Source organism: Lactuca serriola, chromosome 8 (genome assembly GCF_051521515.1).
Source record: "Lactuca serriola cultivar US96UC23 chromosome 8, Lser_US96UC23_V15, whole genome shotgun sequence".
NCBI classification, from domain to species: domain Eukaryota; kingdom Viridiplantae; phylum Streptophyta; class Magnoliopsida; order Asterales; family Asteraceae; genus Lactuca; species Lactuca serriola.
The window spans coordinates 182,544,946-182,567,029 of record NC_136415.1 but is presented as its reverse complement, the minus strand read 5'-3'; the positions used below and the strand labels follow the sequence as shown (position 1 = coordinate 182,567,029).

Sequence of the window (22,084 nt, the reverse complement as noted above, 5' to 3'; positions counted from 1 at the left end):
TCCAGTGCCTCGTTAACAATTGAAGAACCAATTCAAGAAGATATCAAGTACGAAACCGAGGACGAAGAAGAACATACTTACGAGCACGAAACCGAATCCGAAGAAGAGTTAGCTATCATGATGGCTAACATCGATGAAGTCCCCATGGGGGAGTGGAAGAAAAGGATGCGTGATGACACCGGACCGGGACTTGTGCAACCCGCAATTCCCGCAACCGCTACTTTCGAACTAAAAGGCCATATTCTCGCCCAACTCAAGGAGATTCCTTTCTACGGGAAGGATCATGAAGACGCTTACAAGCACTTGGATGAAGTGAATGATGTGGCCGACTACTTCAACGTGCCTAATGTTCCACGCGAGACCCAGCTTCTTCGCATGCTTCCTGTCACATTTAAGGGGGCTGCAAAAGATTGGTTAAAGTCACATCCTCCCGGATCGGTCACCACATGGGCCAAGATGAAAGAAGAGTTCATAGACCATTTCTGCCCACCCTCCAAGATAGCCAAGCTAAAGAAAGCCATTGCCAACTTTGAGCAACAACCCGGAGAATCTCTTTATGAAGCTTGGGAAAGATACAAGAGCCTACTTAGAAATTGCCCACACCATGACCTTAATAGCCAACAAGAGGTCTCCATTTTCTATGATGGATTCAATGTCACCACAAGGCAATTACTTGATTCTCAAGGCCCGCTTACAAAGAAGGCGCCCCCGGTAATTAAAGAATTAATTGAAGAATTCTCTAAGCACTCTAGAGAATACCACAATCCGAGAAACGAAGTAAGTCGAGGGGTAGTGAACGCGGCAAATGATAGCATGGCGGCGGTGATAGCTAAGCTTGATAGTCTAGATCGAAGAATGACAAAAATGGATCAAGCAATCCATGCTATTAGGGTAGGATGCGAAAATTGTAGAGGGCCCCATCTCACAAAGGATTGTGATTTGGATGAGAATGGAAATAAGAAAGCTCACGTCTTTTATTCAAGTGGTGATCGGTATGATGAAAATTGGCGGAAACCTAAGAAGGATTGGCTACCATACAAGGAGTATAAGAAGGCAAAGGAGGAGAAATACAAGCAGAAGGAGAAGGGACTATACCAAAAGGAAGAACCGGTAGAAAATAAAGCTGATTTAGAAGAGTTATTCACTAGATTCATAGCCGTGTCCGAAAAAAGACACAGTGATCACGATGCTGCCATACACGAGACCAGAAACATGCTTAGGAATCAGCAAGCATCAATTCTCAACATTGAGAAACAGTTGGGACAGCTTGCGCATCAAGTGAATGAGAGAAGACTGGGTCAACTTCCGAGTAACACCGAACCCAATCCAAGAATGGAGAATGTAAGTGTAATAGCCTCCAGCAGTGAAGAAAAAGTTACAAAAGCACTGAGAATCTCCAAGAAGAAGGCAGAAAAGGAAGAAGAATCGGATCCAGCAAAACCCGATCCGACTCGCCAAGTCACTCCAATGGACTCGACGAGTCCATGCGGGAATGATAAAACTGCCAGTTCTCTAAAGCCTTATAACCCTCCTCTGCCATACCCAATCAAAGCCATGCCTGCAGAAAAAGTAGAAGCATACAGAACCTTCATGGAGCATGTTAAAGCTTTACAAGTCAATATGCCATTTGTGGAAACAATGCTCCAAACACCTAAATACTTCAACTTGCTTAAAAGCCTTTTTGCTAGGAAGGATTTGGCTGAAGTCGCGGAAATATTGATGAATGAGCTGCCTGGAAAGAAGAGTGATCCGGGAAATATGGTGATTCCGTGCCAATTTGGTAATGAAGTTTTTACCCGAGCATTAGCTGATTCAGGTGCAAGCATTAATTTGATGCCTTATTCATTCTTTAAGAAGCTGAATTTACCAGCGCCAAGGCCGGTAAATATGAGGATCCATTTGGCGGACAAAACGATAATTCATCCACAAGGCGTTTGTGAGGATCTCCTTATCAAAGTGGACAAGTTTATTTTTCCAGTGGACTTCGTGGTGGTGGATATGGAAGAAGACCCCGAAATACCAATTATTTTGGGAAGATCATTCTTAAACACCGCGTGTGCTCTAATTGATATAAGTGAGTCTACATTGACATTGAGAGTGGGTGATGAGTCGGTGATGTTTAAAGCTATTCCAGAAGCCAAGCGAGAAGAAGAAAAGAGAGAAGAAATCTCATTTATCCAATTGGATGATGAGATATTACAAAAAGAGCTTGAAATTTTGCTAAAAGAAGATCCAAGCAAGTTTTTGCTACACTCTGAAGAAGGTGGAGATGATAGCAAAGACTTGGAGGAGTTAGAAAAGCTATTGGAAGGAGCCAACTCAAAAAACACTCCAGAATTGATGGAACCCGATCAGACTCGCCGAGTCACCTTGATGGACTCGACGAGTCCAGTCGAATTAGATAAAAACTTGGCCAATGTTGATCTGTTTGTTGATAGTTCTTCACATACCCTGGATTTAGTTACTACTTATGATTCTTTGGAAGAACAAACAGCAGAAGAAGGAAAACGAATGGAAGTCCAAGACGCCGAGGTGGCATGCCTTGATACAATTCCATTTGGAGAAGGGTTGAACACAGAAAAGGATGAAGACATAAAGGGAAGAAGGGTGGAAGCTGATCGACCATTCACTACTAAACCTAAAGCACGAACCATTACAAAATATGAAGTGATTAAATTTAAAGAGAAGGAGGTACAAGAGAAGGTAAAGAAGAATGGGTTAAAAAAGAAAAATAGGAAAAGAGAAGCCCAAGCAGCTGAGGAGGATGCTGTGAAAAAGAAAAGAGATGAATTGAAAAGGGCTTACAAGAAAAAGATTCACGCTTACAAGACTAAGTACAAACCACAAAGGACTAGGCGTGCATTCCCGATGCTCGAAGATGACGAAACGCAGATGGGAAGGAGTCTAGCTAATGACTCCTTAAAAAGAAGCGTTTGGCGGGAGGCAACCCGTTATATAGAGTTTGCTTTCTTTTACTTTTTAGTTTTTTTAATTTTTCCTTCGTTTTTAAAATGTTAATTCTCCAATTCATCAGACATGTCTGCTTGAGAGTGTGCATGGGCCAAGTGTGGGGTGAAATGATTTTAAATAAATAACAAAATTTCGAAAATTATGAATTTTTGCAAGAGACTCGCCGAGTCTGACCACGACTCGACGAATATATATGGATTTCAGAAAAACTTTGACTTCGCGACAAGACTCGCCGAGTCTGACCCCGACTCGACGAGTCGATATTATTTACAGAAAAAAAAAATAATTTTGAAATTACTTTTACATCTGGTAACTAGGGTTTTAACCCTAAGAATCAGTTTATTCTCATACATACTCGCCGGGTGCCCCTCTCTAACTTCCTCTCAAGCATTCAAGTTTTATTCAAGTTTTCTTCAAATTTTCTTCAAATATCTCAAGTTCAAACTCAAAAGGTAACAAATTTCTTCTTGATTTCTGTTAAGAACATGATTATAAGGCCATCTATGGTAGCAATTGCATGAAAAACCCGTTTTTGAAAAGTAGTAAATTTTTAGGGTTTTGATTTTTCATGAATTATGTTGTTTTGAAAGCTTATTCTGGCCTTAATACCTTAATAATGTATGCCTAGACAAAACCCTTGACGAAATTTCCAGGTTTCATGGTCTAATTTTCATCGACCCGTCGACTGACTCGTGCAGTTTGCGCGGCTCGCCGAGTCGTGCCTGGACTCGATGAGTCGAGTCGGGATGCATATGCGAGATTGTTTTAATTATATTCTGTGTTTTCTGGGTTTTGGGTCTTTGTTTTGCAGAAACCATGTTCAGAAGGGGGCAAAGTTCCAATGGCCACCAAGGGGAATTCCCATGGCTAAACTTCCCGCAAATCGAGTCCGCTTCGACATTGCGGAAATGGAAAAAGAAGCTGGCTGATATCAAGAAGAAGGAGGTCTATGTGCCTAACCGGATAGATTGGGATTGGCTGCAGAATGTTCGCTATGAGGAGGAGTTAGCTCCTTATCTTTTGAAGGAGTTTCACCATGATGGCGAAACCATGGTGTGTGACGGGTGGAGTCGGGTCTTCCGTATTCAAGAACCGATTTATTTGGAGCTGTGCTTAGAGTTCTTTTCCACGGTGTCTTTCACCGGGGGAGTGGATGTCTTTCACCCAACAAGCTTCAGTTTCTGCCTTGGGGGAGAATTTCATCAATGCTTAGTGGTGGATCTTGCATGCCGATTAGGGGTCTATGACCAGCCCTTGGTCTCAACACCCATATTTCGGGCCTTTTTGGCACAAGCACATATGGTATTTCCCGAAGGAGTTACAAGTGCGGGCTGGTGGAATACCATTGGTAATAAAGTTTATATTCCAAAGTCGGCGCAAGAAGGGAGCATTCGATCCCCAACACATCGCCTCATTCACCGTTTAATTTCATCCACCATCAACCAACGAAAGGATGATGACAAGGTTTCCAACCTTGATGTCTTTTTCCTATGGAGCATCATTACACCCGACGTTTTTTGCAACATTCCCTGGTGTCTTGCTTCATATCTTTCGGAGGGTGCGGTCAAGGATCGCAAGACTTCATGAATAAATGGTGGGATGTTTGTCACCCGGTTGGCTAACTCATTCGGGTTGATGAACCGCGGTGCGTGGAACTTCATGACGTTGATCCCTACACCTCCGTTCAATCCAATTCTTTTCCGGAGAGCGAGAATCATTGAAGACTATGGTGGTGGCCACTATGCCATCCCGAATGATGATCCGGTGGTTGGTCCCGAGGTGCCGGGAAGACGGGTTCGTTCAAGGAGAGAGCGGGATATTGAGGAGGAGCCGCCGGTGATTCCGGTTGAGAATGAAGATGTACCAATGGATTGGTACAATGTGGAGATGAGGCGACTCCAGGATCAAATGGCGAGGGGTTTGAATTTTAGTAACCAATCTCATATCCGACTTTTTGACCACTTTAACATTCCACACATTGATGGTGGTAACTTTCCATACATTCCATCGTGGGAAGAAGTGATAAGTGCAAGAAGAAGTGGGGCTGGAGGAAGTGGAGTAGGGCTTGATGATGATAAGGAGGAGGATTGATTTTTATGCATTTTTATTGAACAATTTTTAATTTTTTTTTGTTTGTTTGTTTGTTTTATTTGGTTTGTTTGATGTTTTTAAAACTTGTGTTTGATGTTTACTTAATGTTTGATGCTTTGACAATTTTTCAGAATTGAATTAGGAGTGCTAGCTTCAAAAAGGGTTTAGAGTTATGGAATCCAAGTGAGAAAGAGAGTCAAGAAAGGAGGAGCGTTAGAGTTAAAGTATTGAGTCCGGTCCTTAGAGATGTTGGCAAGGGAGTCTAGAAGTGAATAGAAAGTATAGAGAGTTTATTGGAAGCTGGATCAGATGCAGAATTCTATATTTTTCGTTCAGTGACCAACTCGTCGAGTGCACTAAACTGACTCGACGAGTCGCCCTTAATTCTCACACATGCGAAGATTTCCCGAAGTAACTCGACGAGTCTGGTATATACTCGACGAGTCGATTGGTTTCATGTCGAAGGGGCTGCTGATTTGATGCTAATTAGAGTACAACTTGACTATTTATCTTTTCCATAATCATTCCTGAAGATCTTACACTGTTATCCGCGTATTTGGAGTAACGCACACGAGACGAATGACACCGAAGGCATGGATACCATGTCTAAAGTCAATTGAAGTTGGAGCTGAAAAGGAAGTGATCAACCTATCCACTGCTATCCCAGGGGAGTTTGTTCCAATTCCCTCTTTAGTTTTTTTTTTATGTTTTTGTCATGCATAATATGCAATGAGGGCATTGCATCAAATAAGTGTGGGGTAGGGGGTTGGTTACATAATAGAAATTTAGAGTCTTAATTTAGGTTAAATTTAAAATTTTGCATACCAAAAGTATTACTTAGGATCTAAATTAGAAAATTTTGGTAAAAGTAAAATTAGGACTCCATGTTAGAGTTGTGTTGATAATTGCATGATAACCCAAATGTTTAGTTGAGCCTCTATACGTTCTAGTGCATTTGTGGCTTTCTTATTCCAGTGAAATTATGAGACAAAAACACAACCCTGCTCGGCCCGAGGGATGCAATATGTTTAGCAGCCTAAACTTGAAATGTATCCAGGAAGATTGTTATCGTTAGCCAATAAAGGTTGAGATTGAGCGCCCCTGCTTAAGCATGTAGGGATTTGAGTGAAAAAAAAAGTGAGGTACATGTAAAAAAAGAGAGAGAGAGAGAGAGAAAAAGAGAGAATTACAAGAAAAGTTGTAAGAATTTTGGAGCAATCAAAGTAAAGATCAAAAGATCAAAAATTCTGAAGAAATTCAAAAAATGAAGATACCAAAAATCAAACAATAAAGGTCGTGAATTCAAAGAAATCAAAGATCAAATTATCAAGGAAGTGAAGAATTCCAAAGAGCTCCAATATGGTATCATAAATTGTAATTGTCTAGATTATGTATGCTTGGGTTGCTCAACCAAAAATACCTTGAGGTTAAGAGGTTTTCTGAGGATGGATTCAGAGGGATGCATAAAATGAGCATAGTTCGGGATGAGTGGGCAAGTGTTTATGAGGATTGTGAGTATTTGGAGTATGGGAGGTTTTTAGGAAAAATTTTAGACACAAATGTATGCGTTGCGGTCTTGGCATAATGGCTGGGTTAGATTGGAGTTGTTATATACGATTCTAATATGTTTAAAATTCAGTTTTGCTTGGGGGCAAGCAAAAGACAAGTGTGGGGTATTTTGATATTTGCATAATTAGTTCATATTAAGTATACATTTTTATTCATTTATTAGCTTAATTATCGCATATTATGGACAAAAGGTACTTAAAAGTGTTAAATTATGTTTTTCAGTCCTAAGATGAAGCTCGGAAGCGAAAGGAAGCGGGAGAAACAGTTAGAAGATCGAGAATGGAATAAAGAAGAAAAACACTAAAAAAGGCACCTACTCGGCGAGTCATATCGGCTACTCGGCGAGTCCAATCGAAGGATCGAGAAGATAATGACTCGGGATCTCAGAGAGTTATCGCAATACGGGGAATGTGAGAGGGACTCGACGAGTCACCAGTTGACTCGACGAGTCGATTCGTATATTTAAAGATAATTCCACAGATCGATAGGAGGGAGTTCTGGGACGATTCAGAAGTATTTTGTTACGATTGAGAAGCTAGAAAAACCCTAGAAGACGACGAAGGAAGCTAGAATTCAATTCCGGAGAGTAATTAAGGCAAAATTTCATCATTCCACTTATTCTTTTGTTTATTCATTATGATTAAGCAACTTGACTTTGTTTGTTTGCTGTTATTTACTTTAATTATGAGCTAAAACCTTTAGACTTCTGTTTGGGGATACAAAGTTGACAATATGGTTTGATTGATTGGTAGGATTAATTCCAAGTTGGTGAATTTTTGTTATTTTAGCTTGCTAAAGAACCTTGTGTGTGAATAATAATTAATTTTCTGTTAATAGGAAGATAATTGATTAGCATGAACATCTATTGATTATTGACCTCATATGCTATGTGATCACTGTGCTATATGTCTAGGATTAATGAATATGAAACTAGAATTAATAAGAAAATTGAGTAAGTTCATGTGCAAGCTTGTTAGATGACTATCAAACAAGAGGTTAATTAAAAAGAATAAATTAGTTAACTATTGCAAGTCTAACTTAACCCGAATAATTAATCTAGTGAATATAATTAAATTAGACAATTGGCCACTGTTTGAGTTAGTTTATTTGCTAAGGATTAGGGTAGTGAACACGAATCTAATCACCTGAATCGGTAACCAACGAAAGAATTAATCCATTGCACCATTACCTTGAAATCAACCATAGAGTTAACCAAGTTGAACTAAACAGAAGTTCCTTTCCAATTATTGAATCTAGTTAAGTCGTAATTTTCTAGTCTTAAAGTTAGTAATAGTTAGTAAGTTTCTAGTCTTGTAAAACTAGAGAAAAACCTCTACTTCTTAATTAACTTAGATTAAATTAGTTTTTAGTTTAATTTGCCGTTCCCTGTGTTCGATACCCTGCTTATTTAGCTATACCACAATTGATAGGTTCACTGCCTTTTGTGTGTTATTTGATAATTGAAAGTAGGTTTAAAACTAAGTGAGTTTGCACACATCAGAAGCCAAGCATCTTAGTGTCCTCTCAGTGATTCCTTTGAGGTATAACCCGTTTTCCCTCTGATTCTATGCTTATTATTCTATTAAGTCTTTCTTGAGCCATTCCCCAAGCTTGTATGTGCAATATAATTCGTAATAAGTTGATTGGCCTTTAGATCTAGGCATGATTGAGCTCCAGGAGCTCACATCCGTTGCCTTTATGGACCCATGTTGCTTGTTCACCCTAGATCTACCCTTTTGAGACATTTTGAGCCCTAAATCCCTCATTGGTGAGTATCTACACGTAAAGTTGGAAACTTTACGTGTCATTCATGCTCTAGGAACCCAGATCTGTGAATGGAATAGACTAGAATCGAGCAAAATCGCGTATTTAGTGATTGCATGGCGACGACTCGGCGAGTCGTTCATCTGACTCGGCGATTCTGCTCGCAAGTCTCCGAGTTGTCCCCTTTTCGTTGTGTCGAGTGTGAGTAGTGAGTCACGGGGTGTGACTTAGTGAGTTGGAAGCCAAACTCATCCATGGAGGAACTCGGCGAGTCCATGCCCTGACTCGACGAGTTCAAGGCAATCTCCTTAGATCAAGAACAGACTCGGCGAGTTGTTCATACAGCTCGGCGAGTCGCAACATAAGTATTCATCGGATGAAGATGAACTCGACGAGTTGTTCATACAACTCGGCGAGTCTCCGCATAGTGTTCTTCAAATGAAGATGAACTCGGTGAGTTGTTCATACAACTCGGCGAGTAGGATGAAGGACTTGAACCTCAGTTTAGAAGAAGAACTCGTCGAGTCAATGCCTAACTGGACGAGTAGGGATGGGATCCAGGACATTCGATTGGATAGGGACTCGGCGAGTTGGAGAGCCAACTCGGCGAGTCGGGTCAACTGAAAGTTGACTCTGACTTTGACTTATGACATGATCAGGGGTAAAATGGTCATTTTACCCAAAGGACAGTTAGCAATGATTGATTGAGTATGTTGTGGGAATTGCAGTCGGAGGATTTCCGGAGCAGTAGTAGGAAGTCAGTTCTCGACTAGATCAGCAGCTACTTCGAGGTGAGTTACCTTCCAGTAGCGGTGGGTCTACGGCCACAATGTCGGCCCACCAATAGGAATTGTATGTGGATGATTGTCTCCATGATAATCATCTAGGATTACTGCTACCTGTTCCATGCTTATGTGTTAGTATGATGTGATGCTATGTGTTAGTGGTAGTAGGGGAGATAGTCCCCAAGATATCCGATCGATAGGGCCGAAGGGGTAGTTATACCCAGCCATGCCAGATAGATTCTTATACTGTGGTACGTATTATGTGGTAGTAGTGGAGGGGAGAAGTAGTCTCCGGTACCCGGTCGAGAGGACCGAAGGGGAGGCCAGCACCCAGATATGCTAGGCAGTATCCGGTCGAGAGGACCGAAGGGGAGGCCAGCACCCAGGTATGCTAGGCAATATCCGGTCGAGAGGACCGAAGGGGTAGGTCGGGCACCCAGATATGCCTGACGATAGATGTATGTTATGTGATTATTATGGTATGTGGTACTGTGGGGGAACTCACTAAGCTTTGTGCTTACATTTCTCAGTTGTCGTTTCAGGTACCTCTTCAGCCAAGGGGAAAGAGCAGGCTTGGTAGCAGCATATCACACACACTTTTGTTTCCGCAGTTATGAGTTTATTCTGGGATTGACACTCTGATATTTTGGTTGTTTAAATGTTGTGGATTTCAATTTGGTTTTCGATGTGAAATGGTTTAATTATACAATGTTTTAATTATTAATGATTTCCAAGTAATGATTCATAAACAAAATTTTTGGACGTGAAAATTGGGTCGTTACAAGTAGTTCAGGGTGCTTGATGTCTTTGTGATTCAAGCATGTTTCTGTGTTATGTGTTCCGGACATCAGTCTGATGCAGTATGCAGTATATGTGCTTATGCTAGTTGATATGTGTTTATGCTATGCTATGTTCAGTTAGTTCCGGACTTCGGTCCGATGCAAGGGACAAGGTCCCAGTCAGTTCCGGACTTTGGGATGATGGCATTGCACACACCACAACTTCAGTTTTTGTCCTGGGAGTTGATTAAGTCTTCTTAGATATGATTTGATACAGTTTTTCTCACAATACTTTATTATGGTTTTGAGATATTGATGTATGGATTTTTACTTTATAATATTGATATGATGATTTAAGTATTGTTAAAAAAATTTTTTGGGTCGTATTTCGGGTCGTTTCAATATTTAAGTTATTATGGTTAAGTTAGGGGTTGATGGCGGAACGGCGACAGGTCGGGAGCCTATAGACTCGTGTGTTAATGACGAAATGGCAGGCAGGCTGTAAGTCTAGATACACATATTATTGGTGGATCGGCGAAAGGTCATGAGCCATTGATTGTATGCATGTATATGTATTGTGATATATGCTATATTGGGAAAACTCACTAAGCATCAGCTTACAATTGTTGAATAACTATTTTTCAGGATGTTCTTCTGATCGTGGAAAGGCTCTAACATGACTGTACTCGCATCGAAGAAACTAATAATGTTTTTTTTTACTTCCGCTAAAAACTCTCTTGTATGTTTAGTAAATGCATGACAATGATATTTCAATAAATATGAGCTTTTGGACATATTTTCTACATGTTTTAAAAAAAATTGTGTTAAAAATCGGGACATAACATACATGATCATGTTCTCTTTTCTAGATCAACCTCATATGCATTTTTGGTTCCTCTTACCTCAAACTGATTTAAGCCACTTGGTAGTGCAATGTAATTTCTCTGATGGACCTTAAGTTGAATAAGTAGCACTCTTATTTCTAGGCATATTTAATTTCCCTATGATTGTTTCTTCAACTTCAAATTGTACAATCTTTCCATCATATATAATCTTAAGAGAAAGGATTGCGAATAAAAACTTTGTTAAAGTTGAGTTCCATTATAAGACACGTCCCAGGGGTTTGAGGTTGACATTGCTTGCCTATTACTTCACTTCGTTCTTTAGAGGACTTGAAAACCCTAGTTATTTCTCAAGCTTTTGGAATACTGATAATGAAAACGACGAAGAACAACCTATGTTCCTCTCATTTACACTGACATCGCCCCCTTCACCGTTATTGGGCGTTATAACGCACAGATACCTCCCCCCCTCGTCGTTATTGGGTGTTATACGCCTGCGCGTTGCTTCCCATTACCACCATCACCTTTATTTAACGTCATTTTCTTCTTTTTCTCCAAAAACGGCGGTGTGGGCGTTGCCCACACTTACCAGCCTAACAAAGGGTTAATGACCTAGGAGGGTAATAATGTTTTAACTTTGTCCAAATTAGGTCCTTAAGGTGTGTATATATATATATATATATATATATATATATATATATATATATATATATATATATATTACACCATAATGGTTGTTATAACGGTTTAAAAGAGGTAATAATGTTTTAATTTTGTCCATATTTGGTCCGTAAGGTCTTTTTTATACATGTTACACCAACATGGTTGTTATAATCGTTTAAAGATGGGGTAATAAAGTTTTAATTTTGTCCATATTAGGTCCCTATTTTTAATATTTTTATTATTTCGTCTAACTCTTTTACAATTTATATTAGTATCTAGTCAGATAGTTTCATCATTTCATCTTATCATTTTAGTCGTCCATTCACCACAACCATGGTTTCAATTGAAAGGTTACATAATTTTTTTTTGTCATTTTTACAAAATAAATAAAACAAAAACTAATAATAATCAAAGTCTTAATAGTTAAGGCTATGTTTGGTGCGCCACAGCTAGCTGATAAACTAGTTTATTTTTCGATCTTTTTTAAGTTGTCATGTTTTGCAAACCAAAAAATAGCTTATAAGCTAGCGTTTTAAAAAGTTACTTAGGCCATTTTTTTAAAGTTTTTTTTTTAAATTTTCCAAATATACCCCTTAATTAATTAAGAAAACATATTTTTTAAATGCCCTTTTATGTCATTATATAAATTTTAGATAGCTTATAATCAAGTGGCGGAGTCAGGGTCAAAGTAAAAGAGTATCCCCGACAAGTAGCTTTTAAAAAACTAGTCTAAGTAGTTTTTTAAAACGCTGGCCTATAAACTACTTTTTTAACTTGCCAAATATGACAACTTAAAAAAGATCGAAAAATAAACTAGATTACCAGCTAGTTGTGGTGCGCCAAACATTAGAGCTGGCAAAAATCGACCCAAAACACCAACCTAAGTTGAACACAACCTAAAATTAGCAGGTTGGGTTGAGATTTTCAATCCATTTAAGTTAAATGGTTCACTAGTCTAACCATTTAATTAAATAGGTTGGGTTGGGTAAAAAATATCAACCCATTTTCAACCAACCAACCAATTTAAATTTAATTTTAATTTAATTTAATAATTATTTAAATATTATCATGTATTAATCTAAGTATTAGTTTATAAATTACAATGTTCTTATTATTATTTATGTTTTAAAAAATGGAATCTTAATTCCTACATTTTTCGGTGGCACCGAAGCACCGACAAAACTAGACACTCTAAAAAATCACTTAGAAATCATATAACTTTAATGTTATTTGAACAATTTCTTTGTGTATGTGAATGAAATTGTATTTTTGTCATACTTTGATATTTTATTTAAGTTTATAACTAATTTAAGTGGTATAATTTTTAGTTATTATTACTTTTTTAATTTTAAATGGGTTATGGGTCAACCCAAATTTAACTAATTTATTTAATAGATTGGGTTGGAAATTACATAAACGGGTTAACCCGATGAAGACTCATTTATTTGAAAGGTTGGTTTGGGTTGAAAATATCAACTCATTTAAATAAACGGGTTGGTTGGATTGAAATTTGCAACCCAATTAATAAATGGGTTAAACCCGAACCCAACTCAGCTCGACCCGATTATTATTATTATTATTTTGTTAAAATGACAAAAATTTGTTATATAATATTTCAATTGAAACAATAATTGTGGTGAATGAACGACTAAAATGAGAAGATGAAATGATGAAACTATATAACTAGATACTAATATAAATAGTAAAATGGTTAGATGAAATGATAAAAATATTAAAAATAAGAATTAATGTGGATAAAACTAAAATTTTATTACCCTCTATTTAAACGGTTATAACAACCATTTTGATGTAATATTTATAAAAAAAAAACATAAGAACCTAATGTAAACAAAATTAGAACTTTATTATATTTTTTAAACGATTATAACAACCACGATGTGTGTGTGTGTGTGTGTATATATATATATATATATATATATATATATATATATATATATATATATCTTAATTACCTTATAAAGCATTTTTGGTCAAATGCTAAATTTTAAATCGTACAAACATACAATGCATTTGTAGAATCAATTTATGCATTACAAAAAGAGTAGAGTACAAATGGTCAACAATTGAAAATGTCAAATCTCTTATCCCCTATTTGTTAGGTTATTTTGACCCGGTTCATTCCTTATCTTCGTATTTCCCAAAATCTCGCAATTTCTGTTCGCAACTCTTGGATATATATCGCTGACGTTTCCATTTTTAGAGTTTAATTCATCTTTCAGCATTCAATCACCATTGTCACACCCGTCGCTTGGTGCAGGTAAACGACTAGTATATATATATCAAAGCGAGTTAACTGAAAAACAAAAAAACAAACTAAATAACACATTTAATTTTGTATAACTTAAAGACCTAATGTGGACAAAATTAAAACTTTATTACTCTCCTAGGTCATTAACCCTATAACAAAATTAAATGTGTTATTTAGTTTGTTTTTTTGTTTTTCAGTTAACTCGCTTTGATTTTATCGTTTTTTTTATATATTTTTAAATCTAACAATAACCAAACTGATTTAATATATTTTGGTTTATTCGGTTATGATTTATTCAGTTCGGTTTACCGGTCAAAACAATTAAAATTTCAAACAAACAAATAAATATAAATCTAAGAAAAAAACACACAAAACTTTTACAAAATGTAAACATAATACATGACATGTTAATTCCACTTTCTTAATTTAACTTTTTTTTTTAAAATAAAATGGGAACTTTTCTTCATTTCAATACAAGAGCTTTTAATGACCCATAAATCGCATGACAGTGAGGTTCATGACAAAAAATTGCAATTCTACAAAAAAATAACAAAATTAGTAGTTAAAAAAACCTAAAAACATGTCAAAACAGCAAAAGGAATTGCAATACTGATGCATCAAAAAAACTGCAATATAATCCTGTCAAACAACAAAAAAAAAGAAAAAAAAAAAAAAACTGTAATATTTATGCTGTCAAAACAGAGTAAAACAGCAGCACATACATGATGTCAAAAATAGCATAAAAAACAAATCAATGAGGCCAAAAGCCCAAAACATTAAATAGTAGTTGTAAATATATACCTGCATTACAAGTGTGTACCTTCATTCCCATCATCTTTGGTCTTTTTAGAAAGACAAAATTGCACAAATGGTCCCTGTGATTTGCTGAAAATTGCCACTTTGGTCCAAAAATGTTTGGACTAGCACCAGAGGTCTAAACTTTTCATTTTGTTGCGAATTTGGTCCGATTTTGTTTGAACTTTTTTATAAAGACGATTTTGCCCCTGATTATTTAATATTTTAATTTTCTTTTATTACAACAATTAAAAAGAATTAAAAATAAAAGAAAAAAGAAAATACTCTCTCTCTCTCACCCATCTTCTTCTTCCTCAAGAACGCTGAAGAATATCTTCCGCCACCACCACCATTCGACCGTCGTCCTCCACCACCATTGTTTGACCACCGTCCGACACAACCACAATTTGTCATATCCATCTCCACCTAAATGAAATCAGATGAACACACACACAAAATCATATCAGATGAACACACACACACATAAAAATGAAATCTGATGAGCAAACACAGATCAACACAAACATCCATCGATTTTTCAACAGATACAACACAAACACACACACATACAAATTAAACACATACACAAACTCGAACAAGACAAACGAGAGATTAAACACACACAAACACCACAACAGATCTGAATAGCTAGGGTTTCAAAAAACTAGAAGGACATCAGTCGAGTTCAGCGCCAAACCTTCATCGGTGTAAGATCTGAGAAGGGTTCGTAAAGAGGCTGTAGAGAGAGGCGATTTGAGAATTGAGATCATCGGGATTGCTTCGAGCAAAGATGAAGTCGTTTTGGCATCAGAATCTTCCTTCTCTAACTTTCTGTCACCCCCAATAAAAAAACCCTAGACATACATAGGTAGAGTGCCAATCTCTGCAAATTTGGTCTCCGATTTGGCCCTCTCATCCCCGAGCGATTGTTGGAAGAGAACGACAGCAGACCACATGCCTCCGTTGTTGGTTTGAAACAGGAAGAGGAATCGAAAACAAGGTTCGTTTGGGGGTCCCGATGAGGTGCCACGAGCAACAACAATAAAGAAGAAGAGGTCGTCGGTGGGTTTTGCTCGACGGAAGAAGAAGAAGAAGAAGAAGAAGAAGAAGAAGAAGCGGGTGCGACGGTTGGTTCGAGAGAGAGGTATGAGAGGCGAGGCTAGAAGGGGATTTACGGGGAGTGTCGATCGATCACAAGGTTGTATAACCTGTGGTGCTCGTCTGCTTTGAAGAGAGAGAGAGAGAGAGGGAGAGGGAGAGAGAGTATCTTCTTTTTTCTTTTCTTTTTAATTCTTTTTAATTATTGTAATAAAAGAAAATTAAAATATTAAATAATCAGGGGCAAAATCGTCTTTATAAAAAAGTTCAAACAAAATCGGACCAAACTCGCAACAAAATGAAAATTTTGGACCTCTGGTGCTAGTCCAAACTTTTTTGGACCAAAGTGGCAATTTTCAGCTAACCATAGGGACCATTCGTGCAGTTTTGTCTTTTAGAAATGCTACATTTTCCTAATTCTACTATCAAAGTTAATAATACAAGATTATAAGTTTAAACTAATAAAAGATGAACTAAATATAATGGTCGAAGCAAGACTTCCAGATTCCCTTCTACTGCTAATGTCATCGAAGGATCAGAAGAAAAAAAAGGGTCCGGATCCGGTTATCCCTTCTTTTATCGTTCGACTCGTTTTGAGACATCATAGCAGTAGCCGTAATTATAGAACTGTAAACCTAAAGAAAAAAAATACAAATCAATTTACAAATAAACAAGGTTTACCTTCTAAAGTGAAAGTCTGGAAGATAAAATCAGGAAATCTGAAGGAGGAAATCCGAAATCAAGATATCACTGCGTTCCACTTGCCGCTTGGGGTTGTAAACCCTACCCTCACTCAGTGAAAATTTGAAAGTGTGTAGGGAGATTGGAAACGTAAATCCTAGCCCTCAAGCTGTCAATCATGGAGTGGTCTGGCTCTGCAGACGAGTATGGACGGTATGGAGAAGAAGACATGGAATTGCTAGAGTCGACATAGCGTACATATTCAGATTTGACTTGAGTGATTCAGGAAGAGAAAAGACAGGACGAAGGTCAAATGGGAACTCAATTGACGACTCTAGCGTACATATTTAGATTTCAGTATGGCGATTTTCAGGAATAAAAAAGACAGGACGAAGGTCAAATGGGAACTTTGGTTTATATTTGGATGCTAGCCTGACATATAAGCTGAATATTATATATAGATATAGATTTAATGGTTTATATTTAAATAAAGAGTTATAAATACTTTTTAGTAACCAATTTTTATTTTAAATATAATATATTAATTTATAGAAAATAAAATATAAAAATATATTTTAATTGAATATTTATTTGGTTTTTTCAGTTTAACCAAAACAATAAAAATTTAACCAAAACCAAAGATATTCGACTCGGTTTGGTTATTCAATTTCGGTTTTTTCTCATGTCTCTAAACAAAATCATATAAATCCTTTTTATGGTTGGCAAAAAAATATTATGGTAAAAATTTTTTAAATGTTTTTAATATAGTTGATATTTTAAAGTTTAAAATGTTGCATTTAAAGTTTATAATTATAACTAACATTGTTAAAACATAATGCTTGTGAAATTACCTTGGAGTAGCTTGTCAACATGTCATTGTTGTAATTTGAGATAAGAAAATAACAAATTGAGGAATTTTCATATTGATTTGATAAAATTAGCTTCTCAATCTATACAAGCATCATTTATAGACATGGATAAGTAAAGAACTAAGCTAGCAACTATCCTAAGTAACCTTTACAATCAAAAAACCAAAATACCCCTCACGGTTAAGCTAGCTAATAACATACACAAGAAATAGAAAAGACTAAACTACCTTTGGTAGATAACTTGTGTCTAACATACCCCATCAATGTGGTAGGTAGGAGAATAACCCCATATTGGAAATAACTTGAGAATATTTGGGACAGTAATGCTTTAGTCATAACATCATGCAATTGGTGAGTAGTAGGAACACATGAAAGAGTAATTAAACCACTTTGAAGTTTCTCCCTGACAATCGATTTCGATGTGTTTAGTCGTTTATGATAAGGTTGTAAAAGTCGTTAGGCGGTGGTCTGGCGGTTCACTGGGTCAAGGGACTAATCGGTCTAGATGGAGATCAATCAGCACCTAAGTAGAGACCTTTAATTGTAATATAAGTTATTTTTTAAAAATTAAATATTACATATATTTTAACAAAATACGTAAATAATCATAAACTTTGGCATATTAAGTCGTCTAATGTCACACCCCCAAACTAGACGGCGGAAACGTCCGGGGGTGGACGACATTATTTGTAGTATCACAACACATACATTATAGTAATCAAAGTACAAACAACCATTGTACTAAAAGTGTAAGTTTATACATGTGTTCAATCATAGTATATTGACACTAAAAGAGTTATTGCAAAACATAGAAGATTTGACTTAAAACAACTCCATATTCTCAAAAGCTCAGGGAGTACATGTTACTGATTCCCTGAGAATACAAGTAATTTGAAAAGAAAGTATCAACATAAAGTTAAGTGAGTGCATAAGTATTTATGTTTTGAAGACATGTTTTCTGTTCTTTGAATATGTAAACCGTTCCCAGAAAAATCCTATATTTTCTGTTGTATATGAAAAGTAGGTTTAATCCCATAAAACCATTTTGTTTGTAAACTAATGTTCTATATTTGTATTCCTTTGTAAAACCTGTAAATGGGAGTGTGTCTAGCTCCACCAGCTGTTATTGTAAACTGTAATGTACTACTGTAAACTATATGTTTGTAAAACTGGTACTTTGAAAATGTACTCATGTTTTAGTTAATTATACACCAACCATATTGTTACTATCTTTTTAATGAGTTATTATAACCATATTATGACTAGATGGCCTGAAACAAATGCTTTGAAGGCATTTAAACTGTTGATAACAATTGTCACTCATAGGCGTGTATGCCCGACTATAGATAGCAGCTAGAGTGCGGGGTTGTCAATCCCAATATAGATCTATACACACTTGTTTCGATCCCCGACTGGAGATTCTATTTATAATATCAGGACTTTAATTATGTTGTTTAAATGAATAAACAACCTGAATCAGTTGACTCATAAAAAGCATATAGACGTTACGTGTATAGTAGTAATGAAAACCTAATCATTATGAAATAAATGATTGATAGTATGTTTCTTGTTTGGTATACTTGTAATGTATTTGTAAATTGTATATCCTTGTTTAGTTTTGAATCAAACTCATGTTCTTGTAAAACAGTGTAAGCCCATGTTCTTGTAAGACAATGTACTCTTGTATACTTGAATTGTGAGTTAGGCAGTGTTTGTTTTTTGTCTGCAGATCTGTGTGACCTCTTCTGTATGCGCCGCGCAGACCACGCGCAGACATTAGCCTTCGCAGACTGTTTGTTTTTTTGAAGACTGTAGACTTAAAAATGTCTGCGCGCCCTCTTCTTGGCGCAGATGTGGACCATAGTCTTCTAACATCTTCAGACATCTTCTAGCCTAAAAAAACATATATATCTTTATTTTTTTAAGTTTTTTTTTTTTAATTTATAATTTTTCTAACTTTATTAATGATAAACAATTTGAAAAAAAAATCCAAAACTTAAAAAAGAAAACGTTCGACGATACAAACATGATATTTTTGACAAATTTATAAATAAAGATTTATTACAATAATAGTCGTTGAAGTTGTTTATATAAATATTAAAAAAAAATCATAATATATTCTTATATTTTTTTTTTTGCCAAATTTTATAAAACATTATTTAATACAGTATCATCAATTTATCGAGAAAATATTTATGATACGTTTTTAATGGATTTAATTGCAACCAAAGTTGTTGGTTTTTATCAAATATATACGTTACCTCATACCATTTTTATTTTTATTTTTTATACAATAATATATAAAAGTTGATCTATACTCGTTAATTATTTATAATAAAGTCATAAAAATATTAAATAATCACTTTGAAAGTTAAAAAAAAAATCAATTTATTTAGATTTCAGTTTATTTTAATAGTCCGCAAATGTTAAAAAAACAAACAATCTTCTTTTTTCAGACTGCAGACGTTTGGTCCACCTCTTCTACTGCAGAGATCTACAGATGTGGTCCGCAGACTGCAGACATTTTGTCTCAGAAAAACAAACAACACCTTAGTGTTCTTAAATCATAAATTATACCTATTATAATTTATATGTATTTTCTGTATAAATACTAACTATTCATGAATGCACCCCCCTTGCTCGACATGTTACAAAGGGTATTGAAACTGGATGAAATAACCTTTATATTTATATACATATACAATTATATATAACTAAAATTTAAACGACATTCGAAAAAATAACGGATACCCTAAATCCACATACAAACAAGGAAAATGAAATAAAGTGAATTATCAGTCCTAAGCCTTTTAAATCTTATATATATATATATATATATATATATATATATATATATATATATATATATATATATATAGATTTTTGGGGAAAAATATAAGTTTCTAAAACATTTTAAAGAGTTTAACATTTTGAAATACTTTTGATGACTTGATGTTTTTTAAAAACAGTTTGAAACCTTTTTATTTGAAAATCACTGAAATCCATTTTGTAAGACATTTTGAAACCATTTGTTAATAACACAAAATCCTTGTTTTAGACTTGTCTCCCCCCCCCCCCCCCCTCTTAAAACTCTAAAAACTATGAAACCACGGGGGGTATGAACTCACCTCTTGGAAAGTGATTCAATTGATGATTTGGTATACGATGTTTAGTTCCACAAGTGAAATCCCGTAGCAAAACAAGTCCTATATAGCAATTTGTATAACATATATGCATCCAATTAGCTAAATCAATCATAGGAATGATTAGAAACTTGACTAATTTGTAAGTATAACTTACAAATTGGAGTGTTAGAAGCTAAAATGGAATTTGATAGGTGTTCACGGCCCAGTGTTCCTGAGTGATTGAAGAACACTTGATGATCCTAGATCAGTTTATAAGAAAATTCAAAGGTTTTTAGGTGGTTGTTCTTCGTGTGTTCTTTGTGTTCTTCGTGAAGACTAGTGAAATCAACTGATTTTCAACCTAGTATAAGAAGATTGAAGGGTGTTCTTGAATTGATAACAAGACTAAGTAAAGATACCTGTTATATCTTGTGAAGAACTAGTGATTATTACTTGAATAAGATGAGAAAGGATGAATATAACATGTTCTTGAGGAGAGAGGTTGTTCTTCGTGTTCTTGGCTGATGACACTTGAGAGAAAAGACTTGGTATGGTGTTTGAAAGTGTAAAAAGCAAAGAAAAATCGGCTGCAATGTGTATATATGCGAGGGTTCACGGTCCGAGGGGTTCACGACCGTGAACCTCCTATGCGGCCCGAAGGCGGTTTGCGACCGAGAACGAGATCCAGTGTGATAAGGCTCTTTTTCCGAGGTGATAAAATCAGAAGTGTTTGCGGTCTGAAGGCTTATCACGACCGAAGCCTGATCACAGCCTCTTTCACGGTCCTTAGTTCACGGTGCGAGATCTCGGTCCGAAAGGGAAAGAAAGAAGAAGAAATGTGCGAAACTTCTCGGTTTTAAGCATTTCCCTTCTAAATTCAAACAAAATTATTCTAAGGTTTTTAACAAGTAAAGGTTTATTATTTTAACCTTAATAAAAACCTAAAACAATAAAGAAGACTTTAGTTGACCCAAATTTGACTTTGGTTGAATAGGATTGACTTTACAATTAGAAAATAACGAGATGTTACATCTAAATATTTAGATCATCCTATATAACAATTTTTACTTGAAGATATTTTTAACAGTTTTAGTCATCAATCATCATAATGTAGTCACATAAAAATCATAAATTTGACTAATCGAGGATTTTTTTTTATAAATTTTGACTGTCTGACTTTTTTACCATCTTAAACCATCTAGACCGCCCAGGACCGACTCCCCCTAAAGGCAACTTTAGGTGCCTTTAGGATTTTTGATTATGTCATTTCTTCTTACAGGCACCTTGAGGATGTTATAGGGGATATAAAGAAGCTAGATGATTAATATGCGAATAAGAAGTTTGAATGTTGATGTCTTGAGAGTTAAGTGGAATATAAAAAGGATAATGAGGGGAAATATCAAGAGGTTTGGAATTGTGCAATGGGATATATCTTCAAAAAAGATGATATCCATTGATACAAAAATCTACAAGATTCATGACATTATAAGCTTTTACACGAAAAAGGTAGCCTACGAATATGCAGGGAGTAGAACGGGGCATGAACTTGTCTGTGCCTATAGATGAAGTAGCGATAAAGCATAACCATCAAAATGTTTTTAAATAAGGCATACCATGTTTAAACTTGTGTAATTCTTCAAAAGGTGTTTGATTGTCAAATACCTTTAACCATAAGAAACACAACCATCTAAAAAAATTCTTCCTGATAAGCTACTTCTAATCAAGATTGAAAATAAAAGAGCCCGAGCTGTTTCAAGTATGTGTTTGTGCTTTCAAGGTGTAAA

At 35.9% G+C, this 22,084-nt stretch overlaps 1 non-coding gene across 1 annotated transcript; it reads right to left on the bottom strand.

Moving 5' to 3' along the window:
* Positions 1-504: 504 nt before the first annotated feature.
* LOC145071699 (small nucleolar RNA R71) lies at positions 505-611 on the bottom strand. Its single transcript, XR_013690705.1, has one exon. It is a non-coding gene; the product is annotated as a small nucleolar RNA R71 (small nucleolar RNA).
* Between the last annotated feature and the right edge of the window lie 21,473 nt (positions 612-22,084).